This window comes from Phasianus colchicus, chromosome Z (genome assembly GCF_987193195.1).
Source record: "Phasianus colchicus chromosome Z, bPhaCol1.hap1.1, whole genome shotgun sequence".
NCBI classification, from domain to species: Eukaryota; Metazoa; Chordata; class Aves; order Galliformes; family Phasianidae; genus Phasianus; species Phasianus colchicus.
Genome location: NC_143476.1, coordinates 7,057,577 through 7,070,012, shown reverse-complemented (window position 1 = coordinate 7,070,012; position 12,436 = coordinate 7,057,577). Strand labels below are relative to the sequence as shown.

The 12,436-nt window shown below is 46.5% G+C and overlaps 1 long non-coding RNA gene across 1 annotated transcript in view; it reads right to left on the bottom strand.

Moving 5' to 3' along the window:
- Positions 1-12,436, bottom strand: part of LOC149912352 (uncharacterized) — a 73,372-nt gene that overhangs the window by 23,913 nt on the left and 37,023 nt on the right. The gene's annotated exons all lie outside the window — the stretch shown is intronic.

Here is a 12,436-nt window from a genome sequence, read left to right as displayed (position 1 = left end):
AAGGTGAGGGCACACTCTCCCCTGTTTGTCTGGCACTCAAAGAGAAAGAGAAGATGAAAACCAGCAGTGTTTCCCTGCCCATGGCAAACACCAGCCTTTCCATCCTTACAGTCCTTCCTGACATCAGCACTAATTGAAACAACATCCCACTCACCTTTGCCATGTCTGGCAGAGGTTGCAGCTCTGTCTATTACATCCCTCTAGCTGTCAAGTCAAGAGCTCCTGTGTCACACAAGGAAAAGCAATCTTTTACCTGCTGTGCCATGCTCATGGCAGCAGCAATGCAGATGCCAGCAGCTGATGCCCACAAGGACATCTAGCCTGGAATTATATTCATTACATATCTTTGTCCTGATGTCCTTCTAGAAGCTGGAACATTTCTCCATCTCAGCAGAAGTGGGCAGCAGGGGTCCAAGATGCAGGCACACTCTCCTCTTTTTCTGGTACTCAAAGAGAAGATGAAAACCAGATGTGTTTCCCTGCCCATGGCAAACACCACCCTTTCCATCCTTACAGTCCTTCCTAACATCAGCAGCAACTAAAACAACATCCCACTCACCTTTGCCATGTCTGGCAGAGGTTGCAGCTCCTTCTATTACATCCCTCTAGCTTTCAAGTCAAGAGCTCCTGTGTCACACAAGGAAAAGCAATCTTTTACCTGCTTTGCCATGCTAATGGCAGCAGCAATGCAGATGCCAGCATCTGATGCCCACAAGGACAGCCAGCCTGGACTTATTTTCATTACATATCTTTGTCCTGATGTCCTTCTACAAGCTGGGACATTTCTCCCTCTGAGCAGAAGAGGGCTGGTGAGTTCCAAGGTGAGGGCACAATCTCCCCTGTTTATCTGGCACTCAAAGAGAATGAGAAGATGAAAACCAGATGTGTTTCCCTGCCCATGGCAAACACCAGCCTTTCCATCCTTACAGTCCTTCCTGACATCAGCACTAATTAAAACAACATCCCACTCACCTTTGCCATGTCTGGTAGAGGTTGCAGCACATTCTATTACATCCCTCTAGCTGTCAAGTCAAGAGCTCCTGTGTCACACAAGGAAAAGCAATCTTTTACCTGCTTTGCCATGCTCATGGCAGCAGCAATGCAGATGCCAGCAGCTGATGCCCACAAGGACAGCCAGCCTGGACTTATTTTCATTACATATCTTTGTCCTGATGTCCTTCTAGAAGCTGGCACATTTAACCCTCTGAGCAGCAAAGGGCAGGAGGGGTCCATGTTGCAGGCACACTTTCCTCTTTTTCTGGCACACAAAGAGAAGATGAAAACCAGATGTGTTTCCCTGCCCATGGCAAACACCAGCCTTTCCATCCTTACAGTCCTTCCTGACATCAGCACTAATTGAAACAACATCCCACTCACCTTTGCCATGTCTGGCAGAGGTTGCAGCTCTTTCTATTGCATCCCTCTAGCTGTCAAGTCAAGAGCTCCTGTGTCACACAAGGAAAAGCAATCTTTTACCTGCTGTGCCATGCTCATGGCAGCAGCAATGCAGATGCCAGCAGCTGATGCCCACAAGGACAGCCAGCCTGCACTTATTTTCATTACATATCTTTGTCCTGATGTCCTTCTAGAAGCTGGAACATTTCACCCTCTGAGCAGCAGAGGGCAGGAGGTGACCATGTTGCACGCACACTCTCCTCTTTTTCTGGCACACAAAGAGAAGATGAAAACCAGATGTGTTTCCCTGCCCATGGCAAACACCACCCTTTCCATCCTTACAGTCCTTCCTAACATCAGCAGCAACTAAAACAACATCCCACTCACCTTTGCCATGTCTGGCAGAGGTTGCAACTCTTTCTGTTGCATCCCTCTAGCTTTCAAGTCAAGAGCTCCTGTGTCACACAAGGAAAAGCAATCTTTTACCTGCTGTGCCATGCTCATGGCAGCAGCAATGCAGATGCCAGCAGCTGATGCCCACAAGGACAGCCAGCCTGGACTAATTTTCATTACATATCTTTGTCCTGATGTCCTTCTAGAAGCTGGGACATTTCTCCCTATGAGCAGCAGAGGGCTGGTGAGTTCCAAGGTGAGGGCACACTCTCCCCTGTTTATCTGGCACACAAAGAGAAAGAGAAGATGAAAACCAGATGTGTTTCCCTGCCCATGGCAAACACCACCCTTTCCATCCTTACAGTCCTTCCTGACATCAGCACTAATTGAAACAACATCCCACTCACCTTTGCCATGTCTGGCAGAGGTTGCAGCCCTTTCTATTGCATCCCTCTAGCTGTCAAGTCAAGAGCACCTGTGTCACACAAGGAAAAGCAATCTTTTACCTGCTGTGCCATGCTCATGGCAGCAGCAATGCAGATGCCAGCAGCTGATGCCCACAAGGACAGCCAGCCTGGACTTATTTTCATTACATGTCTTTGTCCTGATGTCCTTCTACAAGCTGGAATATTTCACCATTTCAGCAGAAGAGGGCAGGAGGGGTCCAAGTTGCAGGCACACTCTCCTCTTTTTCTGGCACACAAAGAGAAGATGAAAACCAGATGTGTTTCCCTGCCCATGGCAAACACCAGCCTTTCCATCCTTACAGTCCTTCCTGACATCAGCACTAATTGAAACAACATCCCACTCACCTTTGCCATGTCTGGCAGAGGTTGCAGCTCTTTCTATTGCATCCCTCTAGCTGTCAAGTCAAGAGCTCCTGTGTGACTCAAGGAAAAGCAATCTTTTACCTGCTGTGCCATGCTCATGGCAGCAGCAATGCAGATGCCAGCATCTGATGCTTACAAGGACAGACACGCTTTCACTTATTTTCATTACATATCTTTGTCCTGTTGTCGTTCTACAAGCTGGAACATTTCACCATCTCAGCAGAAGAGGGCAGGAGGGGTCCAAGTTGCAGGCACACTCTCCTCTTTTTCTGGCACACAAAGAGAAGATGAAAACCAGATGTCTTTCCCTGCCCATGGCAAACACCAGCCTTTCCATCCTTACAGTCCTTCCTGACATCAGCAGAAATGGAAACAACATCCCACTCACCTTTGCCATGTCTGGCAGAGGTTGCAGCTCTTTCTATTGCATCCCTCTAGCTTTCAAGTCAAGAGCTCCTGTGTCACACAAGGAAAAGCAATCTTTTACCTGCTGTGCCATGCTCATGGCAGCAGCAATGCAGATGCCAGCAGCTGATGCCCACAAGGACAGCCAGCCTGGACTTATTTTCATTACATATCTTTGTCCTGATGTCCTTCTACAAGCTGGAACATTTCACCATCTGAGCAGAAGAGGGCAGCAGGGGTCCAAGTTGCAGGCACACTCTCCTCTTTTTCTGGCACACAAAGAGAAGATGAAAACCAGATGTCTTTCCCTGCCCATGGCAAACACCAGCCTTTCCATACTTACAGTCCATCCTGACATCAGCACTAATTGACACAACATCCCACTCACCTTTGCCATGTCTGGCAGAGGTTGCAGATCATTCTATTACATCCCTCTAGCTGTCAAGTCAAGAGCTCCTGTGTCACACAAGGAAAAGCAATCTTTTACCTGCTGTGCCATGCTCATGGCAGCAGCAATGCAGATGCCAGCATCTGATGCTTACAAGGACAGCCAGCCTGGACTTATTTTCATTACATATGTTTGTCCTGATGTCCTTCTAGAAGCTGGCACATTTCACCCTCTGAGCAGCAGAGGGCAGGAGGGGTCCATGTTGCACGCACACTCTCCTCTTTTTCTGGCACACAAAGAGAAGATGAAAACCAGATGTGTTTCCCTGCCCATGGCAAACACCACCCTTTCCATCCTTACAGTCCTCCTGACATCAGCACTAATTGAAACAACATCCCACTCACCTTTGCCATGTCTGGCAGAGGTTGCAGCTCTTTCTATTGCATCCCTCTAGCTGTCAAGTCAAGAGCTCCTGTGTCACACAAGGAAAAGCAATATTTAACCTGCTGTGCCATGCTCATGGCAGCAGCAATGCAGATGCCAGCAGCTGATGCCCACAAGGACAGCCAGCCTGGACTAATTTTCATTACATATCTTTGTCCTGATGTCCTTCTAGAAGCTGGGACATTTCTCCCTATGAGCAGCAGAGGGCTGGTGAGTTCCAAGGTGAGGGCACACTCTCCCCTGTTTATCTGGCAATCAAAGAGAAAGAGAAGATGAAAACCAGATGTGTTTCCCTGCCCATGGCAAACACCAGCCTTTCCATCCTTACAGTCCTTCCTGACATCAGCACTAATTGAAACAACATCCCACTCACCTTTGCCATGTCTGGCAGAGGTTGCAGCTCCTTCTATTACATCCCTCTAGCTGTCAAGTCAAGAGCTCCTGTGTCACACAAGGAAAAGCAATCTTTTACCTGCTTTGCCATGCTCATGGCAACACCAATGCAGATGCCAGCAGCTGATGCCCACAAGGACAGCCAGCCTGGACTTATTTTCATTACATATCTTTGTCCTGATGTCCTTCTAGAAGCTGGCACATTTCTCCCTCTGAGCAGCAAAGGGCAGGAGGGGTCCAAGTTGCAGGAACATTCTCTTCTTTTTCTGGAAAACAAAGAGAAGATGTAAACCAGATGTGTTTCCCTGCCCATGGCAAACACCAGCCTTTCCATCCTTACAGTCCTTCCTGACATCAGCACTAATTGAAACAACATCCCACTCACCTTTGCCATGTCTGGCAGAGGTTGCAGCTCCTTCTATTACATCCCTCTAGCTTTCAAGTCAAGAGCTCCTGTGTCACACAAGGAAAAGCAATCTTTTACCTGCTGTGCCATGCTCATGGCAGCAGCAATGCAGATGCCAGCAGCTGATGCCCACAAGGACAGCCAGCCTGGACTTATTTTCATTACATATCTTTGTCCTGATGTCCTTCTAGAAGCTGGAACATTTCACCATCTCAGCAGAAGTGGGCAGGAGGGGTCCAAGTTGCAGGCACACTCTCCTCTTTTTCTGGCACACAAAGAGAAGATGAAAACCAGATGTCTTTCCCTGCCCATGGCAAACACCACCCTTTCCATCCTTACAGTCCTTCCTAACATCAGCAGCAACTGAAACAACATCCCACTCACCTTTGCCATGTCTGGCAGAGGTTGCAGCTCCTTCTATTACATCCCTCTAGCTGTCAAGTCAAGAGCTCCTGTGTCACACAAGGAAAAGCAATCTTTTACCTGCTGTGCCATGCTCATGGCAGCAGCAATGCAGATGCCAGCATCTGATGCTTACAAGGACAGACACGCTTGGACTTATTTTCATTACATATCTTTGTCCTGATGTCCTTCTAGAAGCTGGAACATTTCACCATCTCAGCAGAAGAGGGCAGCAGGGGTCCAAGGTGAGGGCACACTCTGCTCTTTATCTGGCACACAAAGAGAAGATGATAACCAGATGTCTTTCCCTGCCCATGGCAAACACCACCCTTTCCATCCTTACAGTCCTCCTGACATCAGCACTAATTGAAACAACATCCCACTCACCTTTGCCATGTCTGGCAGAGGTTGCAGCTCTTTCTATTGCATCCCTCTAGCTTTCAAGTCAGGAGCTCCTGTGTCACACAAGGAAATGCAGTCTTTTACCTGCTTTGCCATGCTCATGGCAGCAGCAATGCAGATGCCAGCAGCTGATGCCCACAAGGACATCTAGCCTGGACTTATTTTCATTACATATCTTTGTCCTGATGTCCTTCTAGAAGCTGGCACGTTTCACCCTCTGAGCAGCAAAGGGCAGGAGGAGTCCATGTTGCAGGCACACTCTCCTCTTTTTCTGGCACACAAAGAGAAGATGAAAACCAGATGTCTTTCCCTGCCCATGGCAAACACCACCCTTTCCATCCTTGCAGTCCTTCCTAACATCAGCAGCAACTAAAACAACATCCCACTCACCTTTGCCATGTCTGACAGAGGTTGCAGCTCCTTCTATTACATCCCTCTAGCTTTCAAGTCAAGAGCTCCTGTGTCACACAAGGAAAAGCAATCTTTTACCTGCTTTGCCATGCTCATGGCAACAGCAATGCAGATGCCAGCAGCTGATGCCCACAAGGACAGCCAGCCTGGACTTATTTTCATTACATATCTTTGTCCTGATGTCCTTCTACAAGCTGGAACATTTCTCCATCTCAGCAGAAGAGGGCAGGAGGGGTCCAAGTTTAGGGCACACTCTCCCCAGTTCATCTGGCACACAAAGACAAAGAGGAAGAGAAAAACCAGATGTGTTTCCCTGCCCATGGCAAACACCAGCCTTTCCATTCTTACAGTCCTCCTGACATCAGCACTAATTGAAACAACATCCCACTCACCTTTGCCATGTCTGGCAGAGGTTGCAGCTCTTTCTATTGCATCCCTCTAGCTTTCAACTCAAGAGCTCCTGTGTCACACAAGGAAAAGCAATCTTTTACCTGCTGTGCCATGCTCATGGCAGCAGCAATGCAGATGCCAGCAGCTGATGCCCACAAGGACAGCCAGCCTGGACTTACTTTCATTACATATCTTTGTCCTGATGTCCTTCTAGAAGCTGGAACATTGCTCCATCTCAGCAGAAGAGGGCAGGAGGGGTCCAAGGTTAGGGCACACTCTCCTCTTTTTCTGGCACACAAAGAGAAAGCTAAGATGAAAACCAGATGTGTTTCCCTGCCCATGGATAACACCAGCCTTTCCATCCTTATAGTCCTTCCTGACATCAGCACTAATTGAAACAACATCTCACTCACCTTTGCCTAATCTGGCAGGGAGGTGATGCTCTTTCTATTATTCTCCTCTGGCTTTAAATTCACCAGTGCTTGTCTCTCACAAAAAAATGCAACATTCCACCTGTTCTGCCATTCCCATAGCAACAACTATGCAGATGTCAGCAGCTGATGCCCACAAGGACAGCCAACCTGGACTTATTTGCATTACATATCTTTGTCCTGATGTCCTTCTAGAAGGTTGAACACTTCTCCATCTCTGCTGCAATGGTCAAAAAAGGTCCAAGTTTAGGGCACACTCTCCTTATGGCCTCTTGTACTCAAAGACAAAGGGAACATGAAAACCAGAAGTGTTTCTTTGCCCATGGCAGACACTAGCCTTTCCATCCTGACAGTCCTTCCTACAATCAGCTGGAATTGAAACAACATCCCCCACATCTCTTTTTTGAACTTATTCATGCATGAATAATAATAATGAGAATTTTTCTGTAAATCTTATTTCTGCATGGAAACGATCAGATAACCGGAGCTTTTTTCTCTAAAACAATCCAGCAAATTTGCATTGCTTATCTATGTACGCAAAATGTTTTTGCCATTCATCTCAAATATCAATACATCTGGCCAAGGAATATAGAAAAAGTATTTACAGACATTTTTGGACATATATTACTTCTGGTCAAGTGGGAAAGAATCCCTAAGCTGCAATCATGAAATTCTTTTATCAGTTTCTCTGATTTAGCCAGTGTTACTAAAAGGGAAGTAAGACACAGGCTTTTGATAGCAGCTGCCAATTTAAGAATGATAATAAGTTTTATTATTCTTGGCTAAGATCAAAGTCCCCCATTCCAGGATTATCTCCAGCTCATCAAGTATAATTAACAGTTTTGGATAGCTACATTATTATATAGCAATATTGTCTTCCTGCAAGGAATTTCATTGTTTTGACACGTGCCACAGGTTGTTAATAGATTGCCTGATTACCATTTATTTTTTTCTTGGCTTATGATGACTACAGAAAATTATACAGCAGCACCATAAAAACTTTAAATCCTATCCCATGTATCTGCATTCATACGAAAATCATATTGGAAAGCACTGCTGAAACTAAGATTACAAAATAAAGCAGAGGACAATTTCAGTGAAAGCCTACAGGTTTTACAGCTCTGCCCATTTCAAACCCCTGAAGACACCCACGGGTTTCCTGCTGTGGGACACAGGCACTCACCTGCAGCTCAGCACTGCCTGCTCATGCCTGCGCACACCTTCAGGCTGGAACCAAGGAAATCCTCAGCAAAGACATCAGTACACTTTTGTTATGATGACTTTCCTAAAGAAGCATCAAATATTTCTTCACGAGAAATACTGCAAGTCCCTTTGACACTAGCCCTTATTTTAAATGTTTAGATTTGTGCTTCATTCAGGCGTGCTGTCACTCACAAAAAGATTTTTATTCTTTTGCTTTTCATTCTGAGGAACACAGTGATTTCTGCCTTGTTTACTGACTGTAGGCACAGCAATACTCCTGCACCTTCGGGGAAACAGCAAATCCATCTCTTTCACACCCTACTTCTATCATGCTCATTCACCTTACAAGGTATTTATTGCAAGCAGCTCTTCCAAAAATGGAGATTAACAGAGCCTGCAACCCAGGACACCTCAGTAAGCCAGTACTTTTCATCTCCTGAAGGTGTAGGTAGACACAGAGCTGGAACATCTTTTCCAGAGCTGTGTGATGCTATCTCATCTATGTTCCTTTACTGTTGACTCAGTTTCACTTCTTATCTAACCTGGTTGCATCCCAGGATTTCTGGTGCCAAAAATAAACTGACAGCTTTCATCACTAGTTAAAAGGAAACTGCAATAGGAAAAGCAATTTTTCTGATTTCTCTGTTGATCAAAGATGCTCAATGCAAGCCTGATGCGGTAGAAACAATATCAGCTTTAGAATGACAGTCATTAGAGCAGAATCCTTTCACTGATGAAATCCCACAGTCCTGATTCATACAACACTGACACTGGAGGACACAGTAGTTTAGATGAGAGCGCATTAAAAATGACTAAGTTAAGGTCTCAGAAATAGCAAAGAGTGACAAGTATGAAAAAAAGAGGTTGCAGAAACTGCTTCAGTTTGGCACTCTGGCATAAAGTATGACAACACACAACCTGCCTGTGCAGTTCCAGAAGCAGGAGAAAGCCGTCAACCAAGACTTGTTCTCATCTGCTCTGAAAGTCCACTGGGACAAGGCCACTTTTCTCTGACGTGCTTCCAGAAGTATCACTTCTGAGCACTGTGCCAGGGAGTTACAAGATACTGTTTGTGTGTACAGAGGAGAAAAAGACGTCTGTCTGGAAACAGACTTGGTGAAGGAGAAGCAGCATTTCCAGAGTACTTCAGAAAGAACTGAGCACTGCCCCAAGAGCTTCAGAGCGGCAGGCTGTCACAGTGTGCCAACCAGCTCAGCTGTGAGTTGGCACTGAAGCTGCACCACAGGGAGAACAAAGCCCCCTGTGCACCCTTGGAGAGCCAAGGGTTGGAGATTCATGAACCTTGAGCTCCTTTCCAACCCGGGCCATGCTGTGATTCTGGGATTCTCACCTTTGCCTCATCTGGCAGAGGGAGGCAGCTCTTTCTCTTGTCTCCCTATGGCTGTCAGGTCACCAGGGCCAGTGTCACACAGGGAACTGCAAACACTGTGTGTGCTGTGCCCTGCCCATGGCAGCACAGAGGCAGCTGCCAGCAGCTGATGCCCACAAGGACAGCCAGCCTGGACTTCCTTTGATTCCTTCCCTTTGGATCAGCGTCCTTCAGGAAGGCGGAACATCTCTCCAGCTGAGCAGCAGAGGACAGCAGGGCTTCGTTGTCTGGGCATGTTCTCTTCTGGCCCTCTGGCCCTCACAGACACAGGAGGAGGACACAGAGGCTGCTGTAACACAGCCAGCCCTGCCTCTCAGGTCAGCTCTCAGGCCATCCTCTCTCCCCTCAGCAGCAGCTCACTGTTCTGCACTCCTCTGGCCTGGGCTGGCAGAGGTGTGCAGCAGTTCTGCTGATCTCCCAGTGCTGGCCATGTCTGCAGTGCCTGTGTGAAAGACACAGGAAGCTGCCAGCATTGCACTGCTCTGCTGTGCCCCTGCCATCACCGAGTTTGCTGTCAGCAGCTGCTGCTACACGTCCATTCAGGCACAGGCCTTTCCTTCCTGGCCCTCTTTCCCCCCCTCTCTCCTCTGCTCTCTCTCGTGCTCCCCTTTGGCCTGGGCTGGCTGAGCAGTGCAGGCCTTGTTGTTGCTCCCTGGGCCAACTACGTCACGGTTCCCCGTGACTCTGCCAGCTGCTCTGACACAGCGACTGCGTCCTCAGTGTGGATTCCAGAATGCGACAGACGTCCAGAGAAGACTTCCAGGGCTGATTGGAACATGCTGCCATCAAGAACTGCCATGGCTCAGGCCCCCTGGGAATCTGCTCACAGCGAAAGCTGCTGTCACTCTGTGTGGGCACAGCCTTGTCTGTGTAGGCCTGCTCACACTGCAGCCCCTGTCTGCACCAGAACCGTGCCGATCCACCTTCTCTTGGCCTCCTTGCCTGCATGGAAAAGGGCAGCTTGGGCTGAAGTCCCTCAACTTGCAGATGGCCGAGTGAAGTCTCTGAGCCCTGGTGACCCACTCAGCTCTTCAGCCTGCTGACCTGCTCTGCTGGGGCTGTCTTAAAAGGCAGAGGGCACGTTATCCTAATGTCCCCACATCCATCCCTCTTAGCATACTGTAGGCCAGTTCCTAAAAGGACACCTGCACAATCTCTCTGAATGTTAATCAACATGTAGTTAGTTTTCAGTGGTGATTAGCTATGTGTTTAGTCAGAGGTGCAATGGTTCTAATGGTGAGAGAAAGACATTCCCAGTTGTCATCAGGTGGAACACACTTCAGACTGGAATCCTCAAGCAGACTGCAGTCAAGCTTTCTTAATTACTCGTTGTTGTTATCAATTCAGACGCATCTCTGAATTCCTGCTTGAATGAACATTCTGTAATAATCTGCTGAGACAGCGCAAGGCCTGACAATGAGACTATAGTTTATGAAAGCAGCACTTTTTACTTCCTTTACAAGTTCTTATCTGAATGCTAAATACAACATCACTTCACTTATCACTGGGTTGAACGTTTTAAATATTTGGTAAACATAATGGTTCTAATTCTGACATTTAATATGAAAATATTAAAATTCCTTGTAAGTACTTTTTTGTTAGAATGCCAGATGCTAAAGGGATGAAGTGGCACAAGAAAGCAAAATGTCTGTGCTGATGGCAGGAAGGACTGTAAGGATGGAAAGGCTGGTGTTTGCCATGGGCAGGGAAACACATCTGGTTTTCTTGTTCCCTTTGTCTTTGAGTGCCAGAAAAATAGAGGAGAGCGTGCCCTCACCTTGGACCCCTCCTGCCCTCTGCTGCTGAGATGGAGAAATGTCCCAGCTCCTACAAGGACATCAGGACAAAGATAAGTATTGGAAATAAGTCCAGGCTGGCTGTACTTGTGGGCATCTGTTGCTGGAAAATTTAATGGCAGTAAACTGCCTAGATAATGACAGAATGAGGGTGACAATAGAATGGTACGTAATCACAGTGCAATGAAAAATGTATGCAGGGTGCAGGAAGGGAGGTGTGGACATTCTGAGTTGCAACTCTTTATTTGCTCCAGAAAGCTCTATCAGAATGGAAGACTGAAGGAAATACTTTGAGGGGTTTTTTAATGTGACTGGATAAAAGATCCACGTGGCAAATTGAATAACTGAGTGGTAAAGGGACATAGATACCTCACTGTTTCATGGAACCTTTCAATTAAGCATCTGAGCACTGTGTACAGGACTTGGGAATATAAGTATTAGAGGATCATGGAATATCTTTATTTGGAAGGGACCTCGAGGATCATGTATTCCACCTCCTGGTTCCACACCGGACCTCCTATGTGTCAAGCCCTGTGTCTGAGAGCATTGTGCAAATGCTCTTTGGCCTTTGTCAGCTCAGTGCCAAACCACTGCCCTGGGGAGCCAGTGCCAAATTCCATGTATCTAGTTCATCCTACAGAATGATGCCAAGAACAGTTATAGAGATCGACTTACAAACAAAATTCTTGTCTTGAATTAATGGTACACTCACCATTTAAAAAAAAAAAAAAAAAAAAAAATCAAAGCCACATTCTTACGCTGGCATTTTACAGTATTGTCAGATTTTTGTAATTCTGTTTTGTCATATGGGATTCTCTCATCGTGAAATAATGACCAAGTTCTCTTTTCAGATCTAAACATACAAATGCTGAAGGCAGCAGTGCTGTTCAAGAGTACATTACCAGCTCAAACACTGCTTTGGCTATAAAACTGAAGGCAGTCAGGAATTTTATCAAGGAGTTAGCATGTAAGTGTAGATTTAAAAGCAACCTGTATTGTTACTTAGAGTTTGATATAGTGTAATCCAATGCACAGTACTTGTAACGTGTGTTTTACAAAATGCTTTGCAATGTAGGCATCTATTAAGATAAATGCTGCAAGTTCTAATATGTCCATGACCTTTTCAAACAGTTCCTTACTCCTACACATCACTACGAGTAGTTCTTCTGTCAGGAAGGATCACATGAGTAATTAACCTGTGACCTTAAGTTTGGAATTAAATGCATACAGTGGAAGTAAGAGCTGTGGGTTATTTTGCTCTTTCAGTGTTGAACAGCCGAGGTGTTTTGTTTTGGAGGGTGGATAGTGATGGGACAAGTGGGGAATGGCTTTAAACTGAGACGGGGGGTGTTGAGGT